Source organism: Polistes fuscatus, unplaced genomic scaffold, assembly GCF_010416935.1.
Source record: "Polistes fuscatus isolate 324 unplaced genomic scaffold, CU_Pfus_HIC Scaffold34, whole genome shotgun sequence".
NCBI lineage: Eukaryota > Metazoa > Arthropoda > Insecta > Hymenoptera > Vespidae > Polistes > Polistes fuscatus.
In genome coordinates this window covers 166,537-186,419 of record NW_025113112.1, presented here as the reverse complement: position 1 = coordinate 186,419, position 19,883 = coordinate 166,537, and the positions used below count along the sequence as shown (strand labels likewise).

The 19,883-nt window shown below is 32.9% G+C and overlaps 1 pseudogene; it reads left to right on the top strand.

The window, feature by feature from the left end:
• The first annotated feature begins 1,494 nt into the window (after nucleotides 1–1,494).
• LOC122520418 lies at nucleotides 1,495–13,771 on the top strand (annotated as a pseudogene).
• Nucleotides 13,772–19,883: the final 6,112 nt, after the last annotated feature.

The following is a 19,883-nucleotide window of genomic DNA, read 5'->3' as shown; positions in this document are numbered from 1 at the left end:
ATCAACTCGCTTTTAACACCTGTCGTGGCAAGTCCCAAAGCTGCCAACTTCTCCTTCAATTCCGATACCAAAAATTCCGAAGGCGCTTTACGTACGTCGCTCATGATTTTTTTCTTCTTCCAACGCTAATTCTTCACTATCGCAAAGGTTCACACCAATTCACTATCGCACAAGTTCACATCAATTCACTATCGCAAAACTTCACATAATTTCGCTATCGCAATATTCGTTGTTGTTTTTCCGCAATCCTACTCTTCGCACGCTGTAGCTCTTCAATCCCGGCTGAGCCCCCAATTTTGTAGGATTTTTAATGGGAAAAACAGTTTTATTACAATTTCTAATGGTTATTACAAAACGCAGATCCTCTCTCTTAAAACGCTCAACACTCACTACTCTTTGTCGCTCGTGCATTCATTCGTCGCATTCACACCGTCCTTTATTTCGTCCGTTGTATCAGGTTACTTAAAATCTAACCGATACCTATCGCCTTATGCTAACAAACCAGCGTCTTTGTCGGCAGACCCAAAAAATAAGACGGCGACGCTTACCGTCTCCTACATTAATAAGAATAAAAAAATATTATTTCTGTTACATAAAATTTATAATCTTATACGAGGTATATTTATTGCGATTTGATTAGCTACTCCGTTAACTATGATTAATTAATCGATTAATTTTCTTACAGCTCAACAGGTTATTTTATATTGTTGATTTTATGGTTTACTGTCTAAACTTAATGTAACTGGCAATTACATTTTGCATGCGGTATTATTCATTTTTATACTCAATAATTGAGTTAAAGATAAATTGATTCCATTTCACAATTTTTTTACAGATATACAGAATAATTTATAGAGATTTTTTCATGCTATTGTTATTTTTTCTTGACTTTGTGATATCATAACCAATTATTCCATTTTCTTCAGTTTTTAATTTTTTATTTACTTCGTCGACTTATATTTATCTATTTTTTCCTAAGTTAAAGGTACAACTATATATTTGAAAAATCAGATCCATCGAATCGACGCACTCTCTAGTGGCAATAGAAATCATCCTTTCTTACTGCATACACGTAGACACATTTATAACACTGCGATCGTTCTCTTTGATTAGCTTCGTTATTGAGAGTAAGAATAAAGAAAGACAATCTAAATGTACGATGAAGCGTGTAATTAATCCTCTGACTCGGCGCCGTTTCAAAACGTACCTTACCGGCAATTCGACGCTATTCTTAAGTCATCATATTATATAGCATAACTTTTGAACTAACGATGTTTGATTTATCTAAATTTGTCACATCGATGAACATGTATTTGCAAACAAATCAGAAATTATTTCTTATTATTTTATACAGTTATATGCTAGACTTACGTTGTCACGCACTGACAGCCGAGTGCAAAGGGTAAAATTGAAAAAATACGATTAATGATATAATACGTCGAATTATTCGCCTAGGTCGAGCAATCAAAGATCTTCGACACGGAAATATCGATGATGGAGAACCTGTTGAGGAAAATGAACGATCTAGTTGGACCAGCTCATATTCTCGGTCCACAGGTCTTCTATACTAAGAAAGAATATCCGGGGTTTCTAGTGATAGAGGATCTAGATCCACTTGGATTTCGCATGGCTGCCCGTCGAGCTGGTCTTGACCTTCCTCACTCCTTGTGTGCGATGCGAGCATTGGCTAGATTTCATGCGAGTAGTTTGGCCATATGCGAAAGGTAAGAATCTATTTTATCGAAAAAAGGGATTTTCACCTACAGGAGACATTACGGTTGTACACAAACGAATTTTTACTAGCTTTAGTATATTAGTAGTACACCTTTTAGGTATTATCGTGGTAATATATTTCGGTGAACTGGACAGCCAATTGTGAGAAAAAAGCTTCCAAAATTTGCTTTTTTTATACTCGTGCTTATCTTCTTGTAAATTCAATTTTTTATCAATTGGCGTAATAGCGTAGGTAGTAGCGTTTTCGGCTGTCGATCCGATGGGTTTATGTCCGATTCTTCTAGGGGGAATCTTTATTTTATAAGTTATTTAAATATATAAGTTTAAAAAAATTTTTTAACATTTATTAATTTTTAATTATATACAGGAAAGAGAATGAAAATTATCACTAAAAAATTGGAAATATAATAATAAATTTTTAAAAATCTTGCGCAAATAATAAGAAACGATTATTTGGTTGAATTACTGTTATCATTTTATTCTTTAACCAGTAAACATCTATAAAATATATACAATTTTAATAGTAATAAATAACGATTATATATATATATATACTTTAATCATTAAAAATTTCATGCAAAAAATTTAATTAATTCAATAAAAATATTTAATAAATATTAATAAATGTGTGTGTGTAAAAAAATTGTTTTAAGCCTATATATCGAAATAACTTAAAAAAAAAAGATTCTCCCAAGAAAAGAATCGGACACTAACCCATCGGATCGGCAGCCGTAAACGCTATTATCTGCGCTATTGCGCTAATTAATAAATAATTAAATTTACAAGAAGATAAGCACATGTATAAAAGAAAGCAAATTTTGAAAGCTTTTTTCTCAAAATTGGCTGGTCAGTTCACCAAAACATTTTATCACGAGAATACCTTAAAGGTGTACTACTAATATACCAAAGCTCGTAAAAATCCGTTTGTGTACAACCGTATTGTCTCCTTACCAGTAGAAAAAAGCTTCAGGATTATAATGCTTACCATAAGCTGCAAATTTTGTTCCTATGAATAGGAGTGCGAAACTCGCGTAGCTCTAATCAAAATGCATACATGCGAAATGTCTATCTGAAAGAATAAATGAAGTTCAATATCCCTTATAATCCTTTATCGTTGGTCGTGTTCCAATGTCAGGCAGGCTTTTTCTTTAGAAAATTTAAAAAGGATTCTATCCGTGGATTTATGTGTAAACGGACATGATGTAACAATAATTATTTCGTAAATCATTTATTTGAAATTAAATATATGTATATCAATAATTAGATAATACAATATGTTTTTAGGAACCCGATCACAAAACGCTTTACACCAGAGGATTATACTACGATAAACAAACTTCCGGATTAAGATGCTTCTTCATTCTTGCAACAAAATCGTTAGCCGAACAAGTAAAAAAATGGCCTAATTTTGAGAAGTGAGTTCTATAAATACTTTAAAGTTAAAAAAGTTTTCAGTCTAATAGAAACAATTTTGTTATTGGTCAAATTTACTTAAGTTTTTCCATACATACGGAGGCACTACCAATGTTAACTTTAGATCGATATAAGACTTGATGGTATATCAATAGTATTCCTTTAAGGTGTTCCCGCATTGAAATTTTAAAACAAGCTGGCTAGCCAATTCCGAGGAAAAAGCCTTCAAGTTTTGGTATGTTTATATACCTGTAATATCATTAAATTATCAAGTTGAACGGTAACGTAGATACTAACGTACTTGCCTATCTCATGAGTGAATTAAAATTCGATTCCTCGTACGGAGATTTTTGGTTTAATAATTATATTACAATTTATAATCTTAAATAAATTCATAATTACAAATATTATCAAATTAAATAAGAATAATTTTATTTTATCTATAAAATAACTGTTAATCTCAATACGATACTTGAATTACAATTAAAGAATTATATATAAAACTTCAATAGTAATCATTAATAATTGTACACAAAATTACAAAACTTACGAATGATAAAAAATTATACAAACATTTTTGTATAATAATGAAAGCAATAATGTTATTTATTAGTTATTTATCATTACTGAAATGTTATATACGTAATTATATAACTGTTGAAAAATTAAACTTTAACGATAATTCGAGTATTATAATAACTCTACTGCTAAATGCTTTAGTTGAAATGTTTCGCGTGTGCTGAGGACTAAATACTTTTGCGCGCAATGCCGACAGTCGTTATCAGAAAATAAGTAACAAAATATAGCATACCATTCAAAAATGCAAATTTTACCTTTAAATTTCAGATGCAACTAATCCTAGCAACAAAAAGTTGACATTACATTATACACCTAATTTTTCATGCAACTTTTGTTGTATAAACTTTTCTGCTACTATTATACTTTCGGAGCTATCTTGGTGGCAAGAGTTAGTGAATCACCCTGTATATTAGAGATATACGAGAGAAAAAATTTCCAACAATACACATGACAACAGTCAAAGTCTTTTCGCTGAGCGCGCATATGCGTCCATGGGCACTACCGATGGTTTTCGCTGGACGTATATCTGCGCCAGTAGCAGTCAAAGGGTTATTAACACGTTCGTCGCCACGTCACCCAGATCTGGGTAACGGGTATGCTTCCGTGGGGGCCCCGTCACCCAAATATGGGTGACGCTCTTCTTATTCAAGTTAATACGACTTTCAGGTGGATTTTTAAACCGAATTTAATGGAATCAGTATTGAAATATAAATATAGGATATACAACATAAAAATACTACAAATATACATATTATACTATACATTTTACTAATTTATATAAGATAACATATTGCATTATACTATCTCGTATGGTGTGCGTTGAAACATTGTAAACATATTTGTGGTGAATTCGGACACTTGGAACAATAGGTCGTAGTTTTTTTTACTAAATATTAGGTCTACCGGAAAGTTCTGTCCGTTTTTAGAATGAAACAAAATGAAACAAAAGGAAAAAAATTTTTTAGAGTGCAACAAAAAGGAGACCTGATAACAAAGTATCAAAAGGAAAATTATCGAAGTATCGAATGAATATCAAAGTATCGAATGGAATATTATGAATGTTATGAATGGAAAACAATACTCGAGTTACGTCCCTGTTATTTCCCGCTTATCGCTCTGTTTATGTTTCGGCGCTCCGACAGTCGAATTTGTTCCTCGGGGAAACTCATTGCAATCGCGCTTGGCGACGAACGTGTTAAACTATTATTTTGTAGATAACATCAAATTATTAGTGTTTAATTTGATAATATTGGTCAATATTGATTTATTTAAAATTATCAATTTTACGAATTATTAAAAAAAACAAATCTCTTCACGAAGAAACGAGTTCTGACCATTTTAATATTATAATTAAATGATTTATACACGAATATAAACACAAGCAAGCGAAACATTAAAAATATTTTTCTCGAAATTAACTAGTCAGCTTGCTTAAATATTTTAATGCGAAAGTACTTTAAAAATATGCTCTACTAATATACCAAGTCTTATACTGATCTAAAATTAACATCTGGTAGTGTCTTTTTGATAATCTAAAAAATTCATGGATAAGAATAGGCTCAAAACTTTTCAACCAACCCTCGTATGTATAAGTTATATGTGTAAATAATTTTATTAAATGTATTCATAGATATGGAGAGAAAATTGACAAAATATCGGATAAAATCTATTATGAGACTAGCAACGCAATAAAACACCGAGATGATGAATTTAATGTTATAAATCATGGTGACTTCTGGGTGAACAATATGATGTTTCGTTATAATGATGAAGGAAAACCGATCGATCATATCTTTGTGAGTATAACGATACGATTTCTATTCGTCGTTTCCCATTTTTCTTTGATCATTGGAAAGATTTTAAAGGTACATCGTTTCTCGAGGGAAAATGTTCAAAGTAAAAACAACCATTGATGAAAGCTTAGTTTTTCAACGATAAACGATTCAAAATATTTCTGAATCTCATAATTGATTCGACATGTAATAGATAATCGATTAATCTGTTTGTAAGATTTAATAACGAGGGAAAGAAATCTGAAAAGAATTTCTTATAGGACTGCAGGTATACATAAATGCAGCTTGGTAAATACCGAAAGCGGAAAGTTAAAACGTTCGAGTTCAATCAGATTTAGCTTATTCTTTATTTCTATGTAGGCTACCTAGTTTGGAAACTCATCAGCCTTTAAATTAAGACCAAAAGGTTTGCCATTTTGCAAAGGAAAAGCTATGCGCTCATATTTTTTTGTTATCCTCTACATCTGAAAAAAAAACATTCAACAATATCGAAAGATAAGATATTCAGTAAATCATGGTCGTCGTCTTCAAGTCACAAGATAACAAAATATCTTAAACAAATTATAGTGACTTTATTTTTCGAAGGAAAAGAAACAAATCCAAATTCTATCGTACGTTTATGAAAAGAGAACATACCCGGAATAGATTTTAGGGTAAATTTTGATCGATGAAATTTACTATTTTTTTCTATATTCACAGGACAGCGACTTCTTTATAGCAAAAGATAAAAATGTTCGGATATGTAACGTCAAAGGTACAACGACTCCTCGTATTGATACGCGTTATGAATAATGAAATAAACTCGATTTTATCGCGTACAGGTGTACCAAGAAAGGACCTGTCCGTACTTATCGCGATTAACACTAGAAAATCCGACGATTGACGTATACCTACTTCTATCAAAAAAGCTCAAATATTTGTTTTTTTAAGTTATTAAGTTATTTAAGAAAAGACGTAGCAATTTTTACGTTTTTATATAAATTTATCTATTTTATGAGCGAAAATTAAATATTAACTGAATAAGAATAATAATATAATAACATCAACTTTAAAAAGAATTACGCGTAAAATTCAAAGAAATTCTTTACAAGTTACAATTATTTAAGAGGTAAGATGCAGTCTGAGGCGTGAAAAAAAGGAGAATTTTTAATAATTTTGTTCTTATAATAATTAGATTTGTTTTAAAAAACTGATTACACAGAATTTTTATATTATGTCTCAACTTAACTTTACAAAATTCCAGAAAAAAATATTAATTATTCATAAAAATATCGCCTTGTTGGACCCCGTTTCGCATAGTGCTTTGCGGTGACTATCAAAATATTGTGAGAAATAAAAGGCCTGGTGTCAATTGATTGTAATTTCTTTAACTAAAAAAATCAAATTTTATTAACTAACAAATGATCTTAACTTAAATTCATTTTTTTGCACTCTTTATTCTGATGCTTATCTTTACTCTGACGATTCTCTTTACTCTTTACTCTGATACTTCTCTTACACGACTATTCTCTTTATTCTTTACTCTGATATTACTTTTACCCGACTAACTAAAATCCGTCTTTTCTGTATCTCGCTGCTTACCGCATATATACACATACACACTTTCTCCTATATATATTCGCCTTTATCTTACATCACTTATTTCTTCATCTACGCAAAACACGCATTCACATGCATACTCTCTCATTCCTTCATATCATAGCAACGGAGGACAACGTTTTTTGTGGCTTTACCTATCAGAAAAACATCTTTATCATATCTAGAAATAGCTCTGTCGATTTGGAAGCATCTTCGTCTTATTCTAGAAGTATCTATTTATAGTCTTTTCTTTCTTGCGTATTTCACCTGAAACTAGCTTTTCGGTTGAAATCCCCACTTCGTACCATCGCGAGAACAACGGATTACATAACACAATCATCATCGTTAATACAATCATCACGTGATACCACAATTTAAAATTCCAGACCACGTGTGTTGGCTATCTGAAATTTGACATTCCCATTACACTTTTTGCACTTTACAAGATTCAAAATAGCCGTAATACAGAAATAAAGTTTATTATTCTATATTTGAAACGACTATCTTCAGGTAAATCATCTTCTATGTCACATTTTAATTTTCTGGCTGATGATCTTGCAACACTTTCATCAAGTTCCGCTATTTTTGGATTGAAAACATCTTGCCTTTTAACGGTACGCGACTATACAGTCAATTAATTCGTTTCTTTATTTTCACCTTTCGATGTTTCTCCTTTCTTTTTGTTTCCACAGGAGTATTCATAAAATATAATAGGCGGATCGAAAACGGTTGCTTTCTGCTTCCATCTGTTACCTATCAATTGTAGGATATCTTGGAAACTATTCATCGGATTAACTTGAATTTTGCAGAGAATATTTTTTAAACATCATACTTTAAGAAAAAAAAAAACAAAAAAACAAATCCATTTTTAGAAAATTCTGACTGCATCTCACCCCTTAAGCAGAACACGTACGACAAAAAAAATATTCGTCGCTTTATTATTAGTATATTCTACGTTCAATCGGACATGTTTATCTACCGCTCCCGAGAGAGAATGTAAGTATTTAAATAATAATACATTATGTTGAGATACTGTGTAACGTATATTAGGTTTACACTGCAAATACAAGGGTGAGCGACCAGTGTTCTATCGAGGTAACACTGCACCCACGCAGGTAACCGCGTGTTCAAGCGTATGACAAAAAGCTTTGATCATAGAAATTAACAATATCCCACCTCTTAAAATCGTTTATATCGGCAACAGATTCATTATTCAAAATACCGAAATGGTCAATCGTCGATGGAAACAAAACAATCGTCTAACCTAGCTCGTACAGAAAAGAGAATAATAAAAAAAAGATAATAGAAACTCGTGTATGGAAAGTGAGATGTATAAAGTCTCGGAAGATTCGTAAAACTGGTTTCCCGCTAAATCAACCAAGTTACAAAACTCAAAAAAATGCAAGATAAGTGAACAAAAAAACAACACCATTACCAACAAAATGACTTCAAGACATAGCCATAAGCAACTCTTATGATCTACTCGACGATTCAGCAGAAACACAAAACACTACAGGAATTGTAATAGAAGAAAAAAAAGCAGTAAAACCACCACCAATATACTTCGACGCAGAAATCATCGACCCTCTGCTCGAGTTACTGGATGAAACAGCTGGTCTAAATAACTATGTAATAAAACAACTTAAGGACAACCAAGTGAAAGTACAAACTACCACACCGGATACGTTCAGAAAGGTAATAAATGCACTAAAAACTAAAAACGCGGGATACCACACGTATCAAGAAAAAAACGAGAAGAGCTATAAAATCGTAATTCAAGGACTTCATCCCAATTCCAATATAGTTAAAATAACAAATGAAGTAGACAAACTTGGCCACAAGGTAAAATTGATAAATAATATAACAAAATTCGATACCAAACAGCTGCAACCTTTATTTTTTATCGAACTTGCTCCTCAGGATAATAATAGAAACATATACGAGATTAATATCCTGCTTAATACAATAATTAAAGTCGAATCACCTAGAACTAAAAGAGAAATACCTCAATGCACACGATGCCGGGCCTATGGGCACACAAAAAATTACTGCAACAGAAATCCTGCCTGTGTCAAATGTACAAAAAAACATTTAACAGCACTCTGTCCTCAAGAGGGCAAAATCGAAAACGTCATATGTGTAAACTGCAACGGTAACCACCCAGCAAATTACAAAGGATGTCAGACGAGAAAATTACTACAACAAAAACTGTATCCAACGCTAAGGAAAAAGTATTGGAAAAACCTAATCTAGACGATCCTTAGAATGAAATTCACTACAATAAACAAAACGTAAATGCCAACAGGGATAATACACCAATAGTTGAACACACCGAATCAGAAGCAACGCCGAAGTAACCAAACGAGCACATACAAATACAAAGGACTTAAACACTGAAGAGACATCAGGCATTAAAGAACTATTAAAACAATCAATTAAAAATACAGAAATCATAACCACAATGGTAATAGAGCAAAATTCTCTCTTAAAACAACAAATGTAACAAATTACCACAATGCTACAACTATTAACAAAAACGGTACTCAATAACAAATAATGGATACACAAATAAAAATAGAGGTTTGGAACAACAACGGATTACAACAACGAATTCAAGAAACCCAAAGCATTCATATACACGCATGACATAGACATTCTACTCGTATCTGAAACTCATCTCACAGATAGAAACTATATAAATATTCCATACTACACCATGTATGACACAAAACATCCTTCAGGTACAACGCATGGTGGAACTGCTATAATTATTAAGAACGAGATAAAACATCATCTACACAGTAAAACAGTTCACAATTACCTTTAAGTCACCACAATTACCTTAAAAACTCAGGGAAATTCACTTAAACTCTCGGCTAATTATGCATCGCCAAAATTTACAATTACAATCGATCAATGGAACAACTTTTTCAAGGAACTTGGTAATAAATTTGTAGCAGCTGGAGACTTTAACGGCGAGCATCCAAATTGGAGATCAAAAACAACTTCACCACGAGGTAAAATTTTAGACTCATACATAACCAACGCAAACCTAGACATCCTCACGACAGGTGAACCAACATACTGGCCCTCAGCTTATAACAAAATTTCCGACTTACTAGACTTCGGCGTCCTAAAAGGCCTAAAAACCTAATTCACTTAAAAACCGAATTATCTTTTGATCTCAGCTCAGACCATTCGCCTATAATAATAACATACCGGAACAAACCTATATAAAAAATCTCCAACGCTGTGCAATGGAAGCACAAAATGGATGATCTTTAAAGAAACTTTAAAATCCAAATTAAATTGTAATATTCCGCTCAAGACCTCTTTACAAATAGAAAATGCAGTAATAAACCTAACAGATGCTATACAAGAAGCAGCGTGGGCATCTACATCTCAAAATGTTTTACGCAGAAAAATTCCGTCATATCCTAGCATTATTTTGCATAAAATAAAAGTAAAAAGGCAAGTTAAAGGTAGGTGGCAGAAAAATAAAACAAAGAGTAATAAGAGACTACTAAACAAAGTAACTAAAGATGTTCAGCATAACATACGGGATCACAACAATGCAGAATTCGAAAGGTACCTGACATCACTTTCACCTCACGAAGATACTAATTACTCTCTTCGTAAAACAGCAAAAAGATTCAAAAGACCAGTAAAATCAATACCAGCCATACGAAATCTTGACGGCTCATGATCGAAAAGCATAGAAAAACAAGCGGAACCCTTCGCAGCAATCCTTGAACACATATTCACAGCACAAAACTTCAATACTCATACATGCACAGACACTAACGTAAATGACGTCGGAAGCAAAACACAATCTCATGAAAACATTAATAGCACAACAGCCGAAGAAATTAGAATGCTAATATCACAAATCAAAATAAGAAAGGCACCAGGTTACGATCTAATAAATGGCAGAATACTAAAAGAACTGCCACCTAAAGCAATTGGGATGCTCACAATAATATTTAATGCAGTATTACGAGTCCATTACTTCCCAAGTACTTAGAAACTCGCGGAAATTATAATTCTCCCTAAACCCAATAAAATCCGCATGATGTAAGTTCTTATAGAACGATATCGCTCTGACCATTACTATCTGAACTGCTGGAAAAAATAATATACAAGAGAATGAAAAGAATAATTTCTGACAAAAATCTGATTCCTGACCATCAATTTGGATTCCGAAACAAACACTCCACCGTTGAACAAGTACACAAACTAACTAATACGATAATAAAAGCTTTAGAAAATAAGGAGTAGTGTTCCGCCGTCTTCATAGATATAGAAAAAGATTTCGATAAAGTGATCAAGGATTATCTACAAATAATTAATAAACACTTTCCACACTCGTATTACAAGCTCCTAAAATCTTACCTTCCTAAAAGAACATTTTACGCAAAAATAAAAGACACTCATTCGAACATCAAACTAATCAAAGCTAGGGTTCCGCAGGAAAGTATCATCGGATCCATTCTTAACACCCGGCAGACATACCAATAAACGCTAACTGTACAGGCTTAATATTTTCAGACGACACGCCAATGCTTACCGTAAACAAAGACCCACAACAAGCAATGTTATTTATCAAGGTTTTCTGCAGTAAAAAAAACAATCAAGATAACGTAAACTAAACCGCAAACCCATTTTTTCAAAAATGGGTTAACTTTGCTAGTAATTAATAAAACAATCTTAATTTTAACATAAAAATTATTTTACAAAAAATAAATGTTGAATTTGTTTTTTTTTTTAATAACAGAAGTGTATACATTTATTTTTATTTCAAGGGAAATTTACTTTTTCTATGGAATTGTATTTTCTTAAGAATTGAAAACGTTATTTCATTGATTTTGAAAGTGACATAAGTCCAATCATAGCCAAACATATTATTTCTTAAATAATGTTAATTATACTAATTAGGATGGCAAATTTGACACCCTTAAAAATCCAAAAATATTATTCTATGTTACTGATATCTACATTTTTAAATTTAATTCAACGCAAACCCTTCAATATCTCGATTCGAACATAAATGGATTTACGCCATTTTCAAAATAGACGGCTCATATTCATATCCAGGCATTTATTCCGACAAGATCTAAGATATTATAAAACACTTATGATTGCCATCTTCAGGATCCACTTTTCACTGTATATTTTCGGGCCATTTGATCCGTCATATCAATTTCAAATAAAACTTTACTATCTTTTTCAATTTCAACAGACTTATGTTTTTTATTGGATTTACTCTTGTATATAAGATTATTGTTATTTCTCTTCAAATTGTTAATTCTTTCTTATTTTTTCTAATGATGTCAACTACGGAAGATTCTTAATTATCAATTTTGTTGCTAATGACAAAATTGTAATGAAATTATCTGTCGTCATTGTTCTCCCTCAACCGATATATTGTTCCATAGGTTTTAGAACGACAAATTCACCCAAAGGTATAGATAATCTAATCCCATCTTTTCCTAAGTAGGGAAATACATTTACAAGACATTTACTTTTTATATTCGACATCAATTAGAATTTGATATCAAACTTATTTGACTTGTTTGGCCTATATTGCGTAAATGTACATCTGGCTTTGGTCGGCATTAATTGTTCATCGACTGTAATTGCAGCTCTTTGTTTATAACACATTTGACTATATTCAATGAATTTATTCTACAATTCTAGAACTAATGTAAATTTATCTATTTGCAATCGTTAGCTTCTTTCATTTTTCTTACTGAAACGAATTAGCCGAAGAATTTGGGCGAATTTTATCCTGCTCATTATTTTCGAGAAAAATTTTCAAAAGTAAAAAAGTATATTGCTATATTCAAGCGTCAGATGTCAACAGTTGATCTACATTCCGTAGGGGTCGAAATTACTCATCTCGGTATATGTAGATATATTACATAAGATTTTATATTAAAAAAGACAAAAAAAGAAAGAATTAATTATTTACATATTTCAGAAAAAGTCATACAAAATTTTAGAAAATCAAATGAGCAGAAATTAAATAATGATTATAAGAAATGTCAAACAAATCATTTTGATCCCATTTGCTAGATCTAGTGTTAAAATGAAAAAAAAAGAAAGAAAGAAAGAAAGAGAAAGAGATAGGCCACACAGATATGTGCACATCGATCTTTCGACCTACTGACGATTTCTCAAATACGAATACCTCTTCTTTTCAACGTCGCACCGATTTCATTTTTAATTATCGATAAAATCAAATATCGAATCTTCTGATTGTGTTGTTGCAGGTGGATTTCCAAATGTGTGTTTATGGATCCCCGGCATTTGATTTGCAGTACTTTCTTAGCACCAGTACGAACAACGAGGTGTACGATAATTACAAGGACAGACTAATAGATGAATATTATAATACATTGTGTAACATGATGAAACAATTGGACTGCAAAACTCTTCCACCGAGCATGAAAGAGCTTCGAAAGTCTATCAAGGAACGCGAGATAATAGCGATGATAAGTTCTTTTACGGTTCTTCCGTATGTTATCGTAGATAAAAATGAAGTAAAGGATGTCAACGAGATCATAAGCTCGGATGGCGTTTATAGTGGTGTCGCTCATAAAAATGACCTTTATCGTGAAATAATAAGCAAGAGAATTCCTTATTATGATCAATTAGGATTACTGGATCTGTAATAAATCTATGAGTTACAGGAGGCCTATGTTCAGCAGTGAACAACTATGGCTGTATGATGATGTGATGATGAATAAATCTATAATAGAATGTTTTTTATATAAATTGAAACAGAGATAAATTTCCTTATTATCTATATACTTTTTACCTAACGTTGCCGGGGTGTCAGAGGCTGCCAATACTCCAGTTTTATTCTTAATAATTTAAATTTAATTGAACGCCAGTTAGTTTCTTAACTAACCAATTAAAATTGCCCGCTCATATAATTACGACTAGCGTTAATCGACTTGAGACAAATACAGACTGAATTGCGAAATATCAGTAAATCAATTAGGCAAGAAAGGAAGGTAATTGAGTAAACTTACATATTTTCATTAATCCAGAAGACATTGAAACCTGATTCTATTAATATTAACTCAATTTCCGCAAACTACCTTGACGATACATTTAAACCAAATGTAATTGACCAATCATTATCGTCAGCAAATGAATCAAACTGAATCGAAAACTTAGCACCAATCATAGCTAAGGAGATCGCTAAACTTATTAATGAAACACGATGCAATAAGTCGCCTTAAGTCTACTTGATCAGCGGCAAGATACTCAAGGAAACCACCAAGTGCAATAAGGATGCTCACCATAATCTTTAATGCTGCCTAAAGAATTAAATTTTTCCCAGCTTCCTCGAAAAGAATTCAGTTTCTAATGCTTACAAAGCAAAAAAAAAACTCCACTTACGGACTTTATATATGTAAGATTTTTTAATGGTGGTGTTATGATTACTTGGATATCTGAGGACAGATATATTTTGTCAGAACGGCCGAGTGTGGGGTTGGGGGAATTCGAGAAGTGTGCGTGTCGAGGTTCCTAGAATTATTAATAAACAATTTCTTTATAAGTATCACCAAGTAAAAGTTATTCTTTATTTGTCATATGTGTAATGGTATAAGTATAGGTGGGTGAGAGCATGTATCGTTGAACGAAAGAGAAAGAAACCGTTTCGTTGGATTAGAGTGTTTGTTTAGAATGTAATGTTACACCGTCTGGACTTGTCGCCTTTGTGTGGCCCCATCGAAGTCTCTCGAACGTTCCCGATACAAAAGTGTAGGAAGAGTCTTTATTCAGGATCAGGATTCATCGCGGAATTTCTAGAAGGAATGCTAGGAAATAACGAGAAACGTAGGCGACGGAAAAGACCGGTAGCCGCATTCCGTTACAGTTCATTGTTTATAGGACGAGTGTTAGGTGTGAAAGAAAACGAGAAAGACTAAAGATAACGGGGGACGGCAAAGGAACACGAAAGACTACGATAGGCGACGATGAGTCGAGTACGGTGAGTCCTTCGCTAATTATGACGGTTGTCTTCTGATTACGGCGTAAAGAGTAATACCTAACATCTCGTGGCGATAGACTATGAATTTAGATTATAGATTCTGATTTTAATCAATATGATGAAAATGAGCAGGAAGACTATGAAGAAATCGAATACCCTTTCGTAGCAATTTAAATAAAAAATTAGATTTTGTGTTTCATAAAAACACTGTCTCTTCTTATTTTCGTTAAATGTTCGAATCATCATTGAGTAAAACATAATTTTCATTTTAATAAGAAATCACCTAGGACACCGCGAAAAATAAACCTATTTAATTTCTTTACAATTTCAGAAATACAAACATTTTTACTATTTACACTACTATTTTCATTATATTTTACAAAAATATACAATTTAATTTTTGTGAGGCAAAGAATTTATATCAATTAATTATTCTAATTAATTTTATGGCGAGACACAAAATTAATTCATTATTTTTACTCTCAACTAAATAATAATAGTTTCTGTTAAAATGAATTATTTTTTTTTTACTCAAGGTTCATTATTTTTGACAATAAATAAAGAAACGGCGTGCCATAAGCATCAAGATACGATTTAAAAGTGCCGCGCTTATACGCCGATATATATAGATATATAGAACGCTCGACGCACGATGGCCAAAACGAAAAATTCTCGCTACCGAAAGAAAAAATAGAAAGAGAGAAATATCGGTTTTCTTTCTCACTCGCACTCGTATACAAAACGCACGACGCTCGATGGCCAAGACGTAAAATTCTTGCTACCGAAAGAAAATATATAAAAAGAGAAATATTAGAACGCTCCCAAGGACGATAATACTCGTTATCGCCTAAACAAATAGAAAAGGGAAATATCGGTTTCTTCTCTCACTCTCACTTGCATTCAAGACCGAGAGTCCCGAAGATTGCCGAAGATCCTTCGTTGTGTATTAGTGCACACGGACGCTCGCACGCACACTAGCTCGCTCGCGTGTAAAACGCGACGGAGGGATAAGCTTGCTTTCTCCCACTCTTACAATTTTTTTCCCATCTTCAATCCAATTCTATGCGCTTATTTTTGAAAATACGAAGATAACTCATAGAACATTTTTTTAGTATTTTTCAATTCTCTACAACTTTTGTTTGAAACTTTTTTCGATTAAATGCCTAGATTCTAAGATAAAGTTATTTTTGACCCTTTTTTACCCTTTTTCTCAAAAACGGCACTTTCCACCTAAAAAAAATTAGCACCATTCGATTCAGCGTCGTCTATTTACCCTTATATCAAGTTTCCACCAAATTCACTGAGATTCGAAGGAGATGGCCCGAGTTGAGTAGACTATAAAGATACCAGACTAAAGAATCTACACAGTAATTAGAGAATATTTATTTAGGATCCCAGGGTTTTTCTTCGTCGAAAAACAGACGAATATCAATAGATACCTAGCTATCGTGTCCGATATCCTATCTTAATTTCTAGAGTTTGGAGAGTAGTATTTGGTCAGTTACCCCCACTCCAAGGTCACAACGGTGCCCTTGGTGAGACATACCTTAGAAGTGGCGGGGGAAGACCGCTACGTACCAAGTTAGTTGCTTCAATTGTCCATACTCGTTAGGCGGAATCACGCACAGGTGATCCGTACATAATTCAATCTATTACATAACTTTAGCTAGCAGTAAAAATTAGAAGTTACTGTTAGTAAAAAACAACGAAATTAGGGCAGATAGTGATACAGGGTCCAAGCGCCACACTGATTTGCTGCAGAACGTGTATTAAATATATATCTTCAATTCATTACGTTTGAAGTGTATTATTTCTGGATCAACTCCTTCCGTCCTTACAACGTGGAAGTGGAAAAGGATAAAAGTCCTTTTTCAAACAGAGTGAGAAAGCGCGTGCACGAGAGCGTGCACAGTACCTCACAAATAACATATTAAAATTTCAGATTTGTTAAAATACATTTGAAATTTGATTTTGTTTCAAAAGTGTATTCTTTTGGAATAATATTAATAGGAAATAATAAAATATCCAAATATTTACCTTAGTAAAATGCTTTCGAAGTTAGTTTTAATTTTGTATCTGTGCTACCTGAATGACGCTATATGGACCGCTGCCGAGCTTAGTTAGACTCCCTCTAATGTATAGTAGGTATGAGGAATTGACTGGACGAAATTTGGAATTTGGTAAATTACATGCAGTCTGCTGATTACTGGTTTTTGGTCTTAACACAGAAACATACCAGGAGGCGTTCATGGTAGGAGAGTGAGAGAGAGCAGGAACGATTCTCCCTCTCTATCTTCCTAGCTGCCTCTGAAAAATAGTAGACGCGCTCATGGCTAGAGAGAAAGAGAGAAAGAAAATGAGTTGGGAATATTCTCCCTCTTTTGTCTACACTTATTACAGCAAACATTTTCCGTAATATTCGTATGTATATGAGTACTGTACTGTTACGTCCGGAGACGCAAAACGTTAAAATGTAACAAACAAAGCCTATTTTGGCCACTCTGCGTACACCGAGTATAGCCGGGACCAGACAGGCTCGTCTTTCTCGATGATTTAATAATAATAAAAATGGCGAATAAAATTTGGAATATGAGTAAATTATTAAAGGAATAAGGAATGAAACGAAAAGATTTATTAGAGGTGAATGCCAATTCTCGTTTACCGATGCTCTGGTTCAAAAGATATTTTATATAAAAAGAAACTATTACTTATAGAATAAGTCCTTAAAACGAGCAGCACGCTTACATACACACACAAACTTCCAAATACAAGCTTATAATTAGTAATATTCGAATAATAAAAAATGATGAAGGAAATAATAAAATAAATGCTTCTGAGGAGAAATGAATAAACTTTGAAATATATAAAACTACGGAATATAAGGCTTTTGATAAGTACGACTTTTTGATAGGAGAGCTTTTTGGTCAGAGACACTTTTAATAAGAAGAGCTTTTCCGGTAAGAGTTTTTTCGATAAATGATTTTTCGATAAGAGAGCGCGGGGCCAAAAAGAGGCTCTTTATCCTTTGTATCTATCCTGATAGGGGTTTTGTTTTCCACTCATTTCGTCATCTCAAACAAAATCTGCGAGCATCCGCAATGGCGGATTGCTACACGTGTACGATCCATCTAGCGGCAGCCCGCAATCCCGCTTTGTTCCGTCACAGGATGTCCATTTCCTAGCAATGGTTCCGTTATTGTCGTTTGCAACGGCGTCGGTTTTGTTCTTGTACACGTACATCCGCATCTCTTCCTGGTGGGGGTTTGTTTGCACAATCTCGCAAGCACATCACAACGGCGGAGAGTGCACTTGCTGAGCACGTGTACCGCCGTAGAGGACAAATGGGTCGTACACGTGCAGGAAAAAGGGAGTGGGGGTTTCCCGATATGTTGTATAATGGAAAATGTATTACAAAGAAAATAACAATGTTAAGAAATTTTACGCGTGGCGGGACGTCACAGTACTATATAGAGACTAAAGAGATATTTTTTATTCTTCTACTTTCAAGGATACAGTATTATTGTATTCACTCGACTAATCTCCTTTTTTTTGCGGACCGTTTTAGTTACGATTTTTTGTCAAATATTTTTAATGTATTTTTGAACGTTGGCATAGAAGCATCGTATATAGTGAGCGTCATTAAATTCATAATTTTGTGAAGTTTTATTTAATTTTTTTTCTTTTTCTTTTTTTTTCTTTTTTATCTCAGTGCATGCGAGTAACTTAACCGTGGATTTACGTATGTAGTGGGCATTTTATCGTGAATCTCGCGTAAGTTTGGTCAAATGCAAAGCATTGCCTAGAAATATAAATACGTGTTTTTACAATCTACGAAAAACGTAAAATACGTTTCCCGCAAGCAATATGTTAATTGTAATAAATTTATTTTATTTTAAATATTACTGGTTCAATTTACAAATTTGAATTTCATTTTTAAAACGTTGAGTTCCACGTCAGTCACTGATGAATAACACTGAACTTTTCGCTTATAATACAATTGTTTTTTCAATTCTAACATAAGTAACGCACGTGGCTTGACGAGGATTTCTTTAAAGAGTCGCGTACCACTCAACGTGTTAAAGAAACCGATTCAGTGATGATGAAAATCTATCGTATGATGGAAATGATTCCGAAAATGACATCGATGAATAGAACAACAGATATTTGTTTTAGATAGGAAAATATATTATTTCTTAGTTGTGTAAACAACTATTATTTTCTTTATTAAATTCGTGTTTCGCTTTAAACAAATAAAAAATACAAATGCAAATTTCAATTATATTATTAGGTTGGGGAAAAAGAAATCCATTATTTTTCGATGGGTGGCTTAGTAATCGATATCTTGTAAAGTATAGATCAAGCACAATTTCAGATTTATGCTCTTTGGAAAGGTGACATTGCATAAAAAAAATTCTTTTGCTGATTTTTGTTTGGTCTTATTCATTGTGAGTTTTGTTTGGTCTATTCAGTTGTGAGTTACAGGGTGTTAAAAGTGGAAGTCAACGGAGAAAAAATTCGGTACATTTTAGTTTTTCTTTAAAAAAGGCGAAAATACGATCTTTACGAATTGTACAGTTTGTAGATAAGGTTTTGCTGTCTGACGGGATGTTATTACCGGAGAAAATGTCTACTGTATAAAATGTAGGCTCCTAATACTATAATAAATAACGTATTAAATTCACAATTTTTAATTTCAAATTAAAATACATTTGAAATTTTATTTCTTTTGGCATTCTTTCAAAAGTGTCTGCCATAACTTTAAGACCGTCATAATGTTTGCC